Source organism: Bombina bombina, chromosome 2 (assembly GCF_027579735.1).
Source record: "Bombina bombina isolate aBomBom1 chromosome 2, aBomBom1.pri, whole genome shotgun sequence".
NCBI lineage: Eukaryota > Metazoa > Chordata > Amphibia > Anura > Bombinatoridae > Bombina > Bombina bombina.
The window spans coordinates 460,430,651-460,448,370 of record NC_069500.1 but is presented as its reverse complement, the minus strand read 5'-3'; the positions used below and the strand labels follow the sequence as shown (position 1 = coordinate 460,448,370).

General features: G+C 36.0%; 1 pseudogene; it reads right to left on the bottom strand.

Moving 5' to 3' along the window:
• The window catches only part of LOC128649050 (clustered mitochondria protein homolog), a 103,294-nt pseudogene extending 98,316 nt beyond the window's left edge, over positions 1-4,978 (bottom strand).
• Between the last annotated feature and the right edge of the window lie 12,742 nt (positions 4,979-17,720).

The following is a 17,720-nucleotide window of genomic DNA, read 5'->3' as shown; positions in this document are numbered from 1 at the left end:
GTCTCAAGATAAATACAAAATAATTAGTCTTAAAGTGATTGTAAAGTTTAATAAATAAGTGCCCAGTATCTAAAAATCTCCCTTAAAATCAGGGGCACTTTCATTCATTAAACTTTACAATGAAGTTGCTTTTTAAAAATAAATAATCTTTGCTTTATGGAAAACAGACCGGCGATCCTCCGCCCGCTTCTCCTGCTGTAGTTAGCACAGCAATGACGAATCTGGCTTTCTCCAATCGTTGCGTGACCTCATTGCTGTGCTTTCTACCGCAGGAGAAGCGGGCAAGTGTGTTGCCAGTCTGTTTTCCATTGAGAAATATAAGGATTTTAAAAAAGAAACTTCATTGTAAAGTTTTAGTGACAGTGTTTTTAAGAGTATTTTTAGATACCGGCACTTATTCATTAAACTTTACAATCACTTTTACTTTATCAGCCCCAGAAAGACATAAAATTATATTTACAAATAAACTGGATTTAAAAGCAGCTACGTACACTATTTTAAAAACCAAACAAATAGTTATATAGTATGTGTTTTGCTTTACTAGTGTGACGTTATTTCACAAGTTTTCAGGGCATATATATATTAATAATCAGGTTTCTGTCTTGTGAATTGATTTGCAGATTTGAAGCGTTCTACATCTGCCATTAAACAACCACCATACAAATTCCATATGAACTTTACTCTGAGCTGTCTCTTGAAAAAAACTGTAACATATATATATATATATATATATATATATATATATATATATATATATATATATATATATATATATATATATATAAGATTTTTTTCAAGAGACAGTGCAGTGTAAAATTGGTTTACCCTTAACATATTTTCAGTGACTTGTTATACTATTTTGTAGAGCATTGAATTTATGTTTATTTTTGTATGTGAAATAGATGTGTGTTTTGCTCTTTGAAACCACAACCCATTAAAATGATCTGAGCTTGCACAGAGAACAGATCCTGTTATCGTATCACTCTATAGAATCTTAAAGGATTCCTTATTGTATCACTGCCTGAGATAATTAAACATTATCATTGTGGTACCTACCTCTACCATCCACCCAACTGGGAGTGTTACTTTGGTTGCTAGATTTGATTACATAGCCTACTGCAGTATTGACATTTTCAGTATACCTGTTGGTTTAAACTGGCAAACACAACTAATTCAAATGACAAAATAAAGGCAAAGGAGCTATTTATACACAATTCAATACAATTTAGTGGGTGAAATGTTTAATTAAATACACATTAAAGGGGAGGGGCAATTTACAGTAGTGTCCCTTTAATCTAGTTTATTCTTAAAATGATGGTAAATCCTAGTGTTTCAATAAAACTAAGCTTCAGTCATGAGTTTTAAAAAAAAGTATTAACAAAGTAGCTTTATTTTGCTATGACTTTATTGCGATACTAAGTGCTTCAGTCCACCCACGGCAGAGAACGTTTTTTTTCAATGAGGTGATGTTTCCAACTCTCTAGCCATTCAGTACAGCACTGTATGGCTAACACGGCTATTGGCTAAGAGGTGGAAACATCAACTGATTGAAAAAAATTCATCTTTGTCGTGGGTGGCTGGGGACACTTAAAGGGGTACTGAACCCAATTGTTTTCTTTCATGATTCAGATAGAGCATGCAATTTTAAGCAACTTTCTAATTTACTCCTATTATCATTTTTTTCTTCGTTGCTATCTTTATTTGGAAAAGAAGGCATCTAAACTAAGGAGCCAGCTAATTTTTGGTTCAGACCATGTACAGCACTTGTTTATTGGTGCTGTCCAATCAGCAAGGACAACCCAGGTTGTTAACCAAAAATGGGCCGGCATCTAAACTTACATTCTTGCTTTTCAAATAAACATACCAAGAGAATTAAGAAAAAATTGATAATAGGAGTAAACTAGAAAGTTGTTTAAAATTGAATGCTCTATCTGAATCATGAAAGAAAATTTTTTAGGTTCAGTGTCCCTTTAATATCGCAATAAGGCCGCAGCAAAATAAAGCTACTTTGGGAATACTTTTTTTAAAACTCATGACTGAAGCACACTTTTATTTCTAACAATGGTACAGCCAAGCATTTTTTAAGTGCTATGATTTCCCATCACTTTAAGAAAGATACACACTTTTATCATTTAATTAAAGCATTGCAATTGACAAATGCTATATCAACTTGGAATGAGATTTATGATAATTATTTGTATTATGTTCAAATAGAGAAATTAAGCAATTATGGACTGTACCTCCATAATACATATAAATATATTAATATACCACAGGCTGATACATTTATACAGAACTAGAAAAATTTGAAGATAATTATTACAAAGGTTGTTGTATGGTAAAAAGTGCTTTGCTTTGACCAAACCTTAAAAAATAAATAAATATTTGTCTTATTCAGTCTGCACTTTTCTGTCTCCAAAGTAAATATTTAGACAGTACTTTTCTCTTTAATTTGTCCATACAGTATCTGCTAACTTTTAAATTACCTTTATAGTACTATAATGTTGCCAAGATACACAGTACAGTAAACCAAATTCACGTAGGTCAGGATATTGCAGGCATGGAAATTTAGTATAAGGATATATCTGGCTCTATCTGGGTAGTGAACAGTTTATGGTTTTGTTGCCAACTAAGCTTGAGGTTCATATAATTTTCAAAAGTTTTTGTGTGGCCTTCAGAACCACTGAGCAGAAAAAAAAAAAGGCATAAAATATTTGCTATTTATAATTAAAAAAAAAAGCAGTTAAACGCTTCTAATGAGATATTTGACTGACCATTAAACAAAGTAGAATTGCATAATCATCAAGTGTACAATAAAAAGACAATGCAATATTACTTACTCTGCATTTTAAATGAGAAGTAGACTTTTTCTTGACAAATTTCAAAATGTACTTCAATATGCTGGCCCCCTGTATCATGTGACATCCGTTAGCCCATCACAGACTAATAGCAAACACTGAACTCTTGCACATTCTCAGTAGTAGCTGGTGCCTCCAAAAGTGTGCATATTTGATGCCTGCACACATCTTGTTAAAATTGCATGCTCTATCTAAATTATGAAAGTTTAATTTTTACTTTATTGTGTATGTGCACTACATTTGAAAAGTATATACAGTTAATTTAAATTTATTAACAGCAACTTATTTACTATGTAAATTTTAACAAAAAGTGTGTTTATAATTTAATTTTATGTTATTATTGCGAATCTCACCATTATTGACTGGCCTTCCAAAAAAAAGTATGGTTACCCCTGCTCCTATAATACAAAACTGTAAATATAGAGAACTAAATCTTGTAATTACAAGACCATGTGTGGCATTACTGACCAGATAAGTGTACAGGTGGCCCTCGTTTTACAACGGTTCAATTTACACCGTTTCAGAATAACAACCTTTTTTTCCAGTCATGTGACTGCTATTGAAAAGCATTGAGAAGCAGTGCATTTATTAAAATAGCCAGTAGGTGGAGCTGTCCGCTTGTGTTGCAGCAAAGCCAAGCAAGCTGAAATTAATCAGTTTAACCAGAATTGAGCTATCGAGCAGATTTCAAAGGAACAAGATCTTCCTGTCTATAAATCAGTCCAGATTGGAATGCATAGAAAGAACTGTTTGCAGAAAAATGCAAGTGAAGTCTGTGTTGTGTGATTATTTTATTAGGATTATAATGCAGTTTAGCAAATGTTTTTGTTCATTTAACTTAGTTTAATTATATATTCTGTGTTGTGTGATTATTTTATTAGGTTTATAATGCTGTTTAGCATTTAAAGTCTTCATTTCAAAGCTTTAAAAATAATGTATTAGGTGTTACTTATGACAATTTTGAGAGGGGCCTGGAACCTATCTCCCTCACTTCCCATTGACTTACATTATAAACTGGGTTTCAATTTACAACGGTTTCGATTTACAACCATTCCTTCTGGAACCTAACCCCGGCGTAAACTGAGGGCCACCTGTATTATATTGCAGTGATAATTGCATACTGTGTTTTCTGTCTTATTTTAACATATCACAATGTATAATGTAAGCATCTTGTGTTTATGTAAATGTCTACAGGAGAAAAGTTCCAGCTATAAATATAGTACTAGTCTAGCATATGATCTGGCAGTAGATGTCAGCAGAATGTAAAAGGCATTCTCAGTCTACAAAACTTAATAATGAATTTTCTAAGTCTAGTCCTTTGTTGCTCCATCCCACAGATGTCTGCTATCACTGAGGACACAACTAGCTAAAGGTGACCTTGCAACTTTGTACACACATCCACGTGTTGAATGACCACAGCTAAAAGGCAACAAACCAGTTGATCAGTGTGAACTAGCAGCATTTTGATCGACAGGAATGTCTCTATCTGCACTGCACACAAACAAGTGCATGTATGTATGTAAGACTGTGAAAACTGCTAGTTTATATGTATGTATAAGTGTAGAAGCTTATAATTTGCATAGCACTGCTATAAAGATAACTGTATATGTTTGCATGCTATAGGCAACATGTATCAAGTATAGTGTATATAGATATACTTATGTGTTGCAAAAAGCTTAACAGATTATATATATATATATATATATATATATATATATATATATATATATATATAATCTACAGATGCAAAAAAGGTATAATTTTTTGTTCATATTTAGTGTTATGACTGTATTATGAGCACTCTATATATAGTATATATTGATGTGGTGTTTTTGTTTGCACAGCTAACAATATTACACAATAAATTGCAGGCACATATATAAGTCTAGCATGGCAAACCCATAAGGGCGCAAGTGGTCATATAAACACTGCTCCTGTCACTTATCCAATTGTTACCTTGCCCGGTATTGTCCAATGCTGCTTCCGCCTTGTGCTGAGCAGGCAGGGGGAGTCCAGCAGCCGGGCTCTCGGTCACGCTCACCATGCTTTGGCTGTGCGGTGTCTTCTGATAAGTGGATCAAAGTATCCGATCCGCAGCTTTTCCTTCTGTGATCTCCCGAAACATGGAACTAATCGCAGAGGTCACCCTGCCAGCCACAGCCGAGGGGGCGGTGACATGAGACTTATATGGTCAGGCTGCCCTAATATGGATACGGGGAATACTTGTCAGCCAATCAGAACGCGAAGGTGTGTGTGGCAGACACAGTTTTACTATCCCATTCACAGCTGAAGGCCACTGGGATGGTGTGTAGAGGTGACAGCGTTTTGCACAAGGACACACTTAAACAAGCCTAAAGTTTGCTTCAAAATAATCAATAAGCTTAAACGTAATTTAATAATACCAATATAAACATGAAGTTATGATTTGTACTGATGATAACATTTCATGACTTGCTGGAAAGCAGCCACCACTAAAAAAATAGCAAAGTTAAAGAAAATAATACTGATCATTATAAATGATGCTCAACATAATTATAATAAAATCATTGTTGAAAAAACTACTAAAGTAAACTAAATAAAACTGATAGGTTTCAGCTTATAAGTATTGAGTTTATATGATGCAAGTGTATGAACAGATGCAATAGAGTGAAACAACATACCGTGAATGTCAGCATCACAAAGCAGTTGCTCCTGCAGAATTGCTGATTTAAAAAAAAAAAAAAAAAAATTGCTTACAATTTTCTGCAAATCACACACCGAATTTTCTCTTTTTAGGTGTTAGAAGGATGAATTACTAAACTCTGGTATCCATAATTCCAAACTATGATTTCTAGCAATCTCTTAAAGGGACAGTTAAGTCAAAATTAAACTTTCATGAATTAGATAGAGCATGCAATTTTAAACAACTTTCCAGTTTACTTCTGTGTCGCGGCTTGTGTGTGCGTTGTGCGTGTGTAGTATGAAAATGTTTGTGGTGTTTGCGTCTGTTTCATGAAAGTGTGTGTGGTGTGTCTGTGGCATGAGAGTGTGTGTGTGTGGTGTATCTGTGGCTTGAGAGTATGTGTGTGTGGTGTGTCTGTGGCATGAGAGTGTGTGTGTGTGGTGTTTCTGTGGCATGAGAGTGAGTGTGTGTGGTGTGTCTGTGGCTTGAGAGTATGTGTGTGTGGTGTGTCTGTGGCATGAGAGTGTGTGTGTGTGGTGTTTCTGTGGCATGAGAGTGAGTGTGTGTGGTGTATCTGTGGCTTGAGAGTATGTGTGTGTGGTGTGTCTGTGGCATGAGAGTGTGTGTGTGTGGTGTTTCTGTGGCATGAGAGTGAGTGTGTGTGTGTGTGGTGTTTCTGTGGCATGAGAGTGTGTCTGTTGCATGAGAGTGTGTGTGTGTGGTGTATCTGTGGCATGAGAGTGTGTGTGGTGTTTCTGTGGCATGAGAGTGTGTGTGGTGTGTCTGTGGCATGAAAGTGTGTGTGTGGTGTGTCTGTGGCATGAGAGTGTGTGTGGTGTATCTGTGGCATGAGAGTGTGTGTGGTGTTTCTGTGGCATGAGAGTGTGTGTGGTGTGTCTGTGGCATGAAAGTGTGTGTGGTGTGTCTGTGGCATGAGTGTGTGTGTGTGTGGTGTTTCTGTGGCATGAGAGTGTGTCTGTTGCATGAGAGTGTGTGTGTGTGGTGTATCTGTGGCATGAGAGTGTGTGTGGTGTTTCTGTGGCATGAGAGTGTGTGTGGTGTGTCTGTGGCATGAGAGTGTGTGTGGTGTGTCTGTGGCATGAAAGTGTGTGTGTGGTGTGTCTGTGGCATGAGAGTGTGTGTGGTGTATCTGTGGCATGAGAGTGTGTGTGGTGTTTCTGTGGCATGAGAGTGTGTGTGGTGTGTCTGTGGCATGAAAGTGTGTGTGTGGTGTGTCTGTGGCATGAGAGAGAGTGTGTGTGTGTGTGTGTGTGTGGGGTGTGCCTGTGGCATGAGAGTGTGGTGTATCTGTGGCATGATAGTGTGTGTGGTGTGTCTGTGGCATGAGAGTGTGTGTGATTACATTTTACAACACTTTGATGTTTGACTACAATCAGGAGTAAAGTACACACACATTTAGTCACTTTGCTAAAATTGCAGCTATCTAGTTGTATATTAGTTACTAATATTTTCAAAGTATAAAAATAGGGTCACATATATATGTGGTATCATGACACTGGGTCTTGGGGGAAAAAGTTTGAAGAACCCTGCTCTATCTCAATCATAAAAGTTTAAATTTGACTTGAGTGTCCCTTTAACCACAAACCAGAGATGCTGATGAGCTAGCACATGAGAAGTTTGGGACATGCAGAGTTCTGCAGAGTACTGTTAAATTTGTCATTAAAGGGACATAAAACCCACATTTTTTATTTCATGGTTCGGATAGAACATACAATTTTGAATAACTTTTCAATTTACTTCTATTATCAAATTTTCTTTGTTTTCTTGTTATCCTTTATTGAAAATCAGGAAAGTAAGTTCAGGAGTGTGCATGTGTCTACAGCACTAAATGGCAGCAGTTTAGCAACAATGTTATACATTAGCAAGAGCGCTAGATGGCAGCACTATTTTCTGTAATGTAATGCTTTAGGCATGTGCACGCTACCTACCTAGATATCTCTCCAACAAAGAATAACATGAGAGCAAAAAAATTTGCTAATAGAGGTAAATTGGAAACTTTTTTTAAATTGTATTTTCTATCCGAATCATGAAAGAAAAAATTAGGGTTTAATGTCCCTTTAAAGTGAAGGTCAATTTTTATCAATGAGTGCCCGGTTTTTAAAAATATTTTTAAAAACAGGGGCACTTTCATTGATGAAAATTAACATTGCACTGGATTTAAAGAAATACTTACCTTTTACTTCTGCAAACCCGGATAAACGATCCCCCTCCGTCTTCTTCTTCCTGCTGTAGACCACAGCAATGACGAAACTGGCTTCCTCCAATCACAGCCGGGCATCACGAGATGGACGCTCTGGGGTGCAAGCCATGATTGGAGGAAGCCGGTTTTGTCATTTCTGACATCAGTACAGAGGAACTGAGGCTGAGATCGGCGATCCGGTTTTGCAGAACTAAAAGGTAAGTATTTCTTCAAATCCAGTGCAATGTAAATTTTCATCAATGAAAGTGCCCCTGTTTTTAAAAATATTTGTAAAAACCAGACACTCATTGATGAAAATTGACCTTCACTTTAAAGTGATGGTAAATGCTCCCCTTTTTAAAAACAGATCTGGAATATTGGTGATATTTTAGATGGAGTGTAATTCATCAGTTGTAATGAAGTTGCGCTATACCTTACTTTTTAATGTAGCTATAACATTCAAATTCCCTGCGCTCCGCCGCCCCCTTTAAAAGTAAATTCTTCTGTGAGCTAACGGTATGAATTGTTCTCCAATCAGCACTCTCCTCATGTTTCCCTTTTGTTGTAGCTATCGTGCTGATTGGAGAACAATTCAAACCTTTACCTCATGGAAAAAAATTACTTTTGAAGTGGACCGTGCAGCGCAGGGAATTTTAATTTCATATATACTTTAAAAAGTAAGTTATATCGCAACTTCATTACCACTGATGAATTAAACGCCATCTAAAATATCACTAACATTCCGGATCTATTTTTAAAAAGGGAAGAGTTTACCATCACTTTAATTCATTTGGGAAATTACAGTACAATGTCCCTTGTCAACTGTATGTCTTGAAAAATTATGTTGCAAGTTTATGGATTTTGACACTTTTAAGACCTGATAGCGGGGCTTAGCATGACCACTAAAGTGATTATAGCTCATCTTCTAATACAAGCAGCCTTTACTAGAAGTGTGACTATAGCGCCACATTGAAACATGGATGCAGAAATGTAATGCTATGATATTTAAAGGGACAGTACCCTGTAAAATTGTTTTTATATGAATGTATTTTCAATGATTTGTTATACCAGCTGCAGAGTATAAAATGTATGAGAAATTGCATTTTTCGGTTTATTTGTGTATATGAAGTAGCTGGTTTTGTGCTTTTAAACCACAGCCTATTACAATGGGTTGAGCTTCAGGTAATATCAGATCTCATTATGTTATTACTTTTATGTACACACACTTGCTTCCTTATCTTACATTTGTCTAGAAAACCAAAGCTCAATACTTAGAGAGAACAATGGAAAATTATCATTTTATTACTTAACTATCCTGCACCCCACTGAAAGTGTAATCTCTTCTGCTGGCTGTATTTACTTAGGCTATTCAATAGAATATACTCCAGTATAGAAACTTTCAGTATAGGTTGGGATGCCACAGGCTAAATCAGCAATTTCAAATGCCAAAATAGGGGTAAAGCAGCTACTTGTAAACAATTTAAAACACTCCAGCAGGTAAAATGAATCATTGGGAACAAGGGGAGAAACATTTTGGGTGAACTGTCCCTTTAAGGTATATATACATTTTTTTTATTATGGCCAAACAAAAATAAAACTTAAAGGCAAAGAAAGACTTATGAAAAACTAATAAATAGAAGATTCTAAAAGTAAAAATGGTTAAACAATACTATATACATGTACCATACACAATATTTTAATTTCTCTGAAAATGTTCTTTAATATTTAATATTAATTTTTATAATTATTACTATTAATACAGTCGTTAATAGCCACTAACAACATTTTATTTGCTGATGTATGTGGTTTGAATTATCAGGGGAGTTATTATTCATTATAAGTAATAATAATTCAAGCACAATATTCCATGAGTCACACCTATGACAAACTCAAGTCAATGGAACACACCTAGGCCACTTGTCAATCTTTGACAAATAAGCAGAAAGTAACCCCAGACAGCCATTAAGTGCATCATTTGTTCACTGTCTACTCATCATTTAAAAAGTGATTTCATTTGTATAGACTCAGTGTTTTATAGGTGTTCCTCAAGAGCTCTCTGAGAAAGCATCCCACACCTTCATTGTTCAAGATTTTTAAATTGTATTTGTTTGCTTATCCCAGTTTAATTAAATCTGAGATTTCACAATCTCGTTCTTGAAATGGACATTAAAATATATATATATATTTTTTATTACAACTACAGTTTTACAGTTTCATTGTGAATGTGCATTCCTGTGCTGAGAAAAAAGAAGAGACAGTTTTTGTTTTTGTGCTTGTGGGTGTGTCCCAGCTAGGGTTACCACCTCGGCCATATATTCTTGGACATATATGAATTATACATGCTGCAGAATGTGCAGAGAGGACCATAAATAGTGCTGTTCAGTGCCACTATTGATGTGCTTTTCAGGGTTGAAATTCATGTTCCTACCTGCACACCCTGCAGCATGTATAACTCATAAGTGTCCAGGAAACCATGGCTGAAGTGGCAACCCTAGTCCCAACCCATCAATATAGCTTTGGTCATTTTTATTATTAGCCAGTGACCTGCTTTCCTATGGACAGCTGCATAAACACATTCATTTGGAAAAATAAATAGCCTTTTCAATGTAAAACACATTTGCAGGTAAATGTAAAAAAATAAAAATTAATCATACTTCTATTTCACACTGTAGTAAAAAACAAACAGGTAATCTGATAGTTCCATCTGCATTACTAATTCAAGTGCAACAGCTTCAAGGACACGCGGTAACAGTTGAGATTTAGGGTGGCAGTCAGAACTCAGTTCCTAATATCAGACTTGCTTGTATTTCCATAAATTTACTGGGAGACACATTTTAGTGATTGTATAAACTGTATTTGAAGTATAAGCTCATGTGGAAAAGAGATTTCAGAGGAAACATTTAGCGCTGAGAAACAAAGATTCAGCAAACATGCTGCTAAAGGGACAGTCTACTCCAGAGTCGTTATTGTTTACAAATATAGATAATCCCTTTATTATCCATTCCCCAGTTTTGCATAACCAACATGGTTATATTAATATATATTTTTTACCTCTGTGATTACCTTGTATCTAAGACTCTGCAGACTGCCCCTTATTTCAGTTCTTTTGACAGATATACATTTTAGCCAATCAGTGCTGACTCATAGGTAACTCCACAGAAGTGAGCACAACCTTATCTATAGGGCACACATGAACTAGCGCTGTCTAGCTTTAAAGAACTGTCAAAATGCACTGAGATAAGAGGCGACCTTCAAGGGCTTAGAAATTAGCATATGAGCCTCCCGAGGTTTAGCTTTCAACAAAAAATACCAAGAGAATGAAGCAAATTTGATGATAAAAATAAACTAGTAAGTTGCATGCCCTATGTGAATCATGAACATTTACATTTCACTAGACTGTCCCTTTAATGCAAACGCTTTGATATTGTAAACTGATAGGAGCAGAAAAGTTGTATTATTGCAATATTGTATGCTTATAACTATGAGTTTAACACCTGCAAATAAATTAAATACAACATTAAAGTCAGTTCCAGAGCAGCAAAGCACTACTGGTAATATAGCTAACCACATCTGGTGAGCCAATGACAAGAAGCATATGTGTGTAGTCAGCAATCATTTGCTAGCAGCATGTAGTGCATTGCTGTTCCTGAGCCTACCTAGGTATGCTTTTCAACAAATGATAATGAGAGAATGAAGTAAATTTGATAATAGAAGTAAAGTGAAAGTCACTTAAAATTGCATGTTATATCTGTATTATGAAAGTTTACTTTTGACTCATATCCCTTTAAGAACCTTAGGAAGAAATAAAAAATGTTGTCCCGTCAGAAAGCTAGATCAGAGAACTAAGATCTCTTGGCTAGATAGACAACAGATAAGGCACGCTCTTTCTGTCCCACTTGATTTATAGCAATACTCATGGAATCAAAACAGCATGAATAAAGATAGAATCTACTCTCAGCTTCCAAGGAATTACTGTTTTGCAAAACCAACAAAAGGCTTGAGGGTGCAACACTTGCTGATTTCAACTTCTGCCTGGAGGGAACACCCTTTAGAATGACTTACAATTTAAGAAATCTGCCTGGGAGTTCAAAAACCTGTAAAAAAAATGCACATATTTATTTTCTTCCTACCTGAATATACTCACAGTTTCCTATATTACAAACTTTCTAATACCTCATGCTGCCCAAATGAATAACATCAACACAAAATTACAGGGGGGCTTCTAGTTTTTGAAACTGCTCTGACCTCTTAAACACGCATGGGGAAGAATTACTCATAAGGAGGCATCCTCCCAGGAACCTAGATTTGATCACAGTGCCCTGACCAAAATGACTGCCATCTGTGAAAATGACAATCAACCTATAGAAGTATCTGTACCACGTCAATTAATTAAGGGGGTTCCCAGCTGATGAGATGGATGAAACATCTTAAATAAACCATGAGGTTCAATTGCAATGGTCCTTTATGAAACCATCCAAAAAAATCAAAAACTACAACATTTCTGCCATCAAAAGCGAAACCACTATACAATATTTGCACAAAGAGCCCACAGGTGCTAGCGATCTACAGAAATATTTTGGCTAAACCTGCACAAGGAATAATCCAAGAGAACTGGACCTGTTTTGAAAGCATTAGATAGTTTTTGGAAATATGAATCTGTCATCAAAAATTTGAATAAAGTTTACACCAGGGTGAATTCCAGATACAATAAGAGTTTGATATTAACCACAGGTGCTGTTAGAACCTTGGCATGTGGTCATGTCAAATGTTTCCACAAAAAGCAAAGAATCCAAAATGATCTGATTGAATGGAAACAGGAAAATAATCTCCTATTAGATCTACCATGTACACAAACTAGACTACATTTTTAATATAACTTTGACCAAAATAAACACTCTCCCTAAAGAGAAAAGCTGCAAAAGACCCCTCTTCATCAGGTTTTGAGAAACCTGAAAAGAAAAAACCATGGACGAGGGGAGCTGCTTAAATGTTTATCTCTGCACTAGGGAAAAAAAGCTGTTTGCACTAGAATGTGAAAAATTTAATGGACATGTTTCCTAATACAATTCTGAAGGTCCTGAAGGCATGCAGTATTGTTATGAAAAATGCTGTATGTAGCTAAAACAAAATACCAACACTTAAGGACAAGTTCCTTTGAAATGGCCACCATAAAGATGTTGTAAGAATACTTATAATTGTATGTCCTATTACTTACTAGGGTCTTGGTGAATGTTCTCCGTACAAATAAAAAGTGTAAGGTATATAAACCAACTTAAAACAAAACCAGAACATTATGGGGGTGGAGTTGAAACAGCTCATCAACCCTGTTTGTATTCCTTCGTAAAATTGTTGCAACCAATTATTTCCCCTACCCTTCTCTTATCCCCAAGCAAACACCATGGAAGAAGCACCCTCAAAGTCTCACAGCAGAGTGAACAGAGATCAGGCCGTCAGAAAGTGAGTCCTAAACACCTCTGGGCACAAGCAGACAGAAGAACAGTAGTATAAAAATTTATAATAATAATTTGCGATTTATATAGCGCTTTTCTCCCTATGAGACTCAAAGCACTTTACAATTATACCAACATAAGACATAAAAGTTAGGAGTTTCTGAAGGTCAGATAAGCGGACTGAATGCCTGATGGAAGAGTTGGGTCTTGGGCAGCGTGGCTGAATGCTCTGGAGCCTGAGTTTGTCCTTATTCTTGGCACTGAAAGGAGGGATGTGTTGGCTGACCTAAGTACGCGGGATGGGATGTAGGGTGTCAGGAGCTCTTTCAGGTACTGTACTTTGGTTGTTTAAGGCTTTGAAGGTCAGCAGGCCAATTTAAAAATATGTTCGCCATTTGATTGGAAGCCAATGCAGGGAGTGGAGAACAGGTGTTATGTGGCTTTGCCTCCCTTGCGATCTTGTCTCGGGCGGTGGAACACCGTGTAGTTGTCTGGAATAGCTGCCTCTAAAATAGGCCCTGCATTTTCATCTAACCATGATTCTGTGCTAATTCGCATGTTTCAATAAGGTCGGCAATAATAGCTGTTTTTTTCTTTATTGATCTGGCATTGCATAGGATTGCTCTGATAGGACAGTCTTGGGATTCTGAGTTTTTGCTCTGTACTTTGGAGACAGTGTGTCTTCTAATGGGGATCACACAAAAATATTTTCTTGATTTGATAGTGCATTTTTTGTGGCTTTTAGGTTGGATCACTTCAATTGGGCTTGCGGGTGGACAGGGTGGTGGGGCAGCTGTGATAGTGTTAGCATATAAAACTTTAAATTCTGATTTTCCTCCACGACAGGAACCTGTTACATCAGCCAATTGAGAGTCACAGCACACATCATACCTCATCACAAACAGCTAACTAACAGACAGCGGATAGACTGCATAGCAGTGTAAAAAGGCACAGGCAGGGGCCTGTGTTACCCCACAGTGACTTGGAGGTAGGCCAGGGGTTTACAACTCCCTACAAGCAACCAACAGGGACAAACTGGGACCAACCTGTCTCTATACACACTTACCTGGATCCCAACACACTGCTGCTGCTCACTTACAAAAAAGGCCCCCATTGTTATAAAAACACTCACCTAGATTACGAGATTTGCATTAGAGGCTGTGCGGTGTTAACGAGCAGTTTAAGCTCACCGCTCACTTACAGACAGCGATGGTATTATGGGTTTTAAGAAACCCGGCGTTAACCGCAAAAAAGTGAGCAAAGAGCAAAATTTAGCTCCACATCTCACCTCAATACCAGCGCTGCTTACGTTAGTGGTGAGCTGGTAAAACATGCTCGTGCACGATTTCCCCATAGGAATCAATGGGGGAGAGCCGGCTGAAAAAAATCTAACACCTGCAAAAAAGCAGCGTAAAGCTCCTAATGCAGCCCCATTGATTCCTATGGGAAAATACTTTTTATGTCTACACCTAACACCCTAACATGAACCCCGAGTCTAAACACCCCTGAAAATAATAAAATAATTACAAGATTTTTAAACTAATTACACCTAATCTAATCCCCCTAACAAAATAAAAAAGCCCCCCAAAATTAAAAAAAAGCCCTACCCTACACTAAATTACAAATAGCCCTTAAAAGGGCCTTTTGCGGGGCATTGCCCCAAAGTAATCAGCTCTTTTACCTGTACAAAAAGTACAAATCCCCCCCAACATTAAAACCCACCACCCACACAACCAACCCTACTCTAAAAACCCACCCAATCCCCCCTTAAAAAAACCTAACACTAACCCCTTGAAGATCACCCTACCGTGAGACATCTTCACCCAACCGAGCAGAAGTGGTCCTCCAGACAGGCAGAAGTCTTCATCCAAGCAGGGCAGAAGAGGTCCTCACGGTAGGGTGATCTTCAATGGGTTAGTGTTAGGTTTTTTTAAGGGGGGATTGGGTGGGTTTTAGAGTAGGGTTGGTTGTGTGGGTGGTGGGTTTTAATGTTGGGGGGGATTTGTACTTTTTTTTTTTTTACAGGTAAAAGAGCTGATTACTTTGGGGCAATGCCCCGCAAAAGGCCCTTTTAAGGGCTATTTGTAATTTAGTGTAGGGTAGGACTTTATTTTGGGGGGCTTTTTTATTTTGTTAGGGGGATTAGAGTAGGCGTAATTAGTTTAAAAATCTTGTAATTATTTTATTATTTTCTGTAATTTAGTGGGGGTTTTTTTCCCGTACTTTAGATAATTTTATTTAATTGTAATTAATTGTATTTAATTTAGTTAATTTATTTAATTATAGTGTAGAGTTAGGTGTAATTGTAACTTAGGTTAGGTTTTATTTTACAGGTAAATTTGTCTTTATTTTAACTAGGTAGTTATTAAATAGTTAATAAGTTATTCTACCTAGTTAAAATAAATACAAAGTTGCCTGTAAAATAAAAATAAACCCTAAGCTAGCTACAATGTAACTATTAGTTATATTGTAGCTAGCTTAGGGTTTATTTTATAGGTATTTAGTTTTTTTTTTTTAAAAAACTTGATGCAATAAACTTTATAGTATATAATGAAACAAAAATATAGAATATGTATTAATAGTTATGAGAATAACCCTTAATCATATGAGTGATGTATTTTTTGCTATGTCAACTTAGAAATAGTTATTAAAAGTATATTATCAGACTGATAAGCATATAACATAATTTGCTTGACTATTCAATATAGCAGTATGATGCAGAAGAATTGAGTCCCAATTTATTTTATTAAAAGGAGCACTGTGGAAAATAATTTGTGTTTTAAAAAGGAAAGTGCAAAAGTAAAATGCTGCATTGTGCTGGAACATTTTATCAGTACACTACTGCATGCCTGTAACTGTGTTTAATGTCCAAAAAAAGTGTTAAAAAAAAAATCTGCTCCTGAGCTGGACATGATTTTAGGCTTTGCAGACACAGCAGCAGTGTATGATAGAAAAGGACATTTTGTTATCTAGTTATTATAATTAATTTCTAAAGCACTGGTATATACCAAAGAGATAAAAAAAATGTGGTTAATTTTCAGAAAATCTAGTTTCTTCTGATTCATGTATCATACATTAATTTTACCTCCTGCACACAGGTGCTGAATGTAAGCTAGTTTCAAATAAAGAATAATACTAAGTTTTTTTTATGTTTCTGGATTTCACTTAAATAATTTAATAATAAAAAAAATGACAAGGCAAATATACAAGTTAGGAACTAATCAATACTGCACACCTAAGTATTGTGCCCTGATAGCAAGTAAATGTCAGGTCCTAGAGAGAAAAGCAGTAGTCCAGCGAGGCACATCCGCCTGTAATTTCTCTACGGCTGTCAATTATCCACATGACAACCAGGCTCAGCAATCTCCTGTATAGTCCTGTCCTCCCCTTTAGCTCCTCTTATATGGGGTGCAGCTTACTGCATGAGGGTAACTGGCCTCAAATTCAAAAAAGGGGGAAAGAAATGGATTAAATCAGTAACTAAGTGATTACATTCTGTCTGTCTATCAATATTACAATGTATGTCTCATTAAAAATACTAAGATCCTATGAGCAGTTTGGGATGTGTGTGCCCCATCAGTACCTGCTAAACTGGTTTATTACGTGTTGTTGTGGTGCATTATTTAGATGTAAAATGAAATGGGGGTAAATGCTAAGATTTTCAGAAAAGGTGAAATTTCTGGAAGTTACTATATAACTCTATCAAAAAATCATAATTTATGTAAGAACTTACCTGATAAATTCATTTCTTTCATATTAGCAAGAGTCCATGAGCTAGTGACATATGGGATATACATTCCTACCAGGAGGGGTGTCAGTATATTTATGAAAATCTTAGTAGTGCTATCCAAATAATATATATAAGTTTATGGCAGGGTTATAAACACAATACAAAGAAATAGAAACCCTTATCAACCATGCACCTACTAGACCATACAATTAATATAAATATCTGAATTCTTTTATTTAGTTAATATCCATAAACATATTGAACTATATTTGCAGTAAAAGGAAACTGAATAAAAGTTTATATGCGTAAAACCAACTCTTAAGATATGCTATCCTTCTTACAAAACCCAGAAAAATATACCTTCACAATTCAGCCTTTTATTTATTTAACACAATGGGACTAAAAACCTTTAACATCCAAGCAATACAATTCTAAACAGTGTTTATAAAACAATAGGATAATATATATTCTGCTATTTAACTGCAATTTATCCTAATAAAAAATTAACTGACAATATCAGAACTTGCATAGATGAGTTACTTGGTCAATCAGACGCAGATTTAAACAATATATATATAGGCTGTGAAATGCTAATTAAAACACACTATTTCTTTAAATCTATTAAATACAAATTGACTATGCATATAACTTATCTTACAAAACCCTTGTATACATCACCCAAATAAACAGCAATCCGGTTCCCAATGTTTTGCAACAGATCCAATTCGTAGCGGTCTTTAGGTCATCTCATTTGAAAGAAGGTTTTTGCACAAATCAAGGATAAGTTTTAAGCTCCTTGCTGAAGTGAACTTTTTTTTTT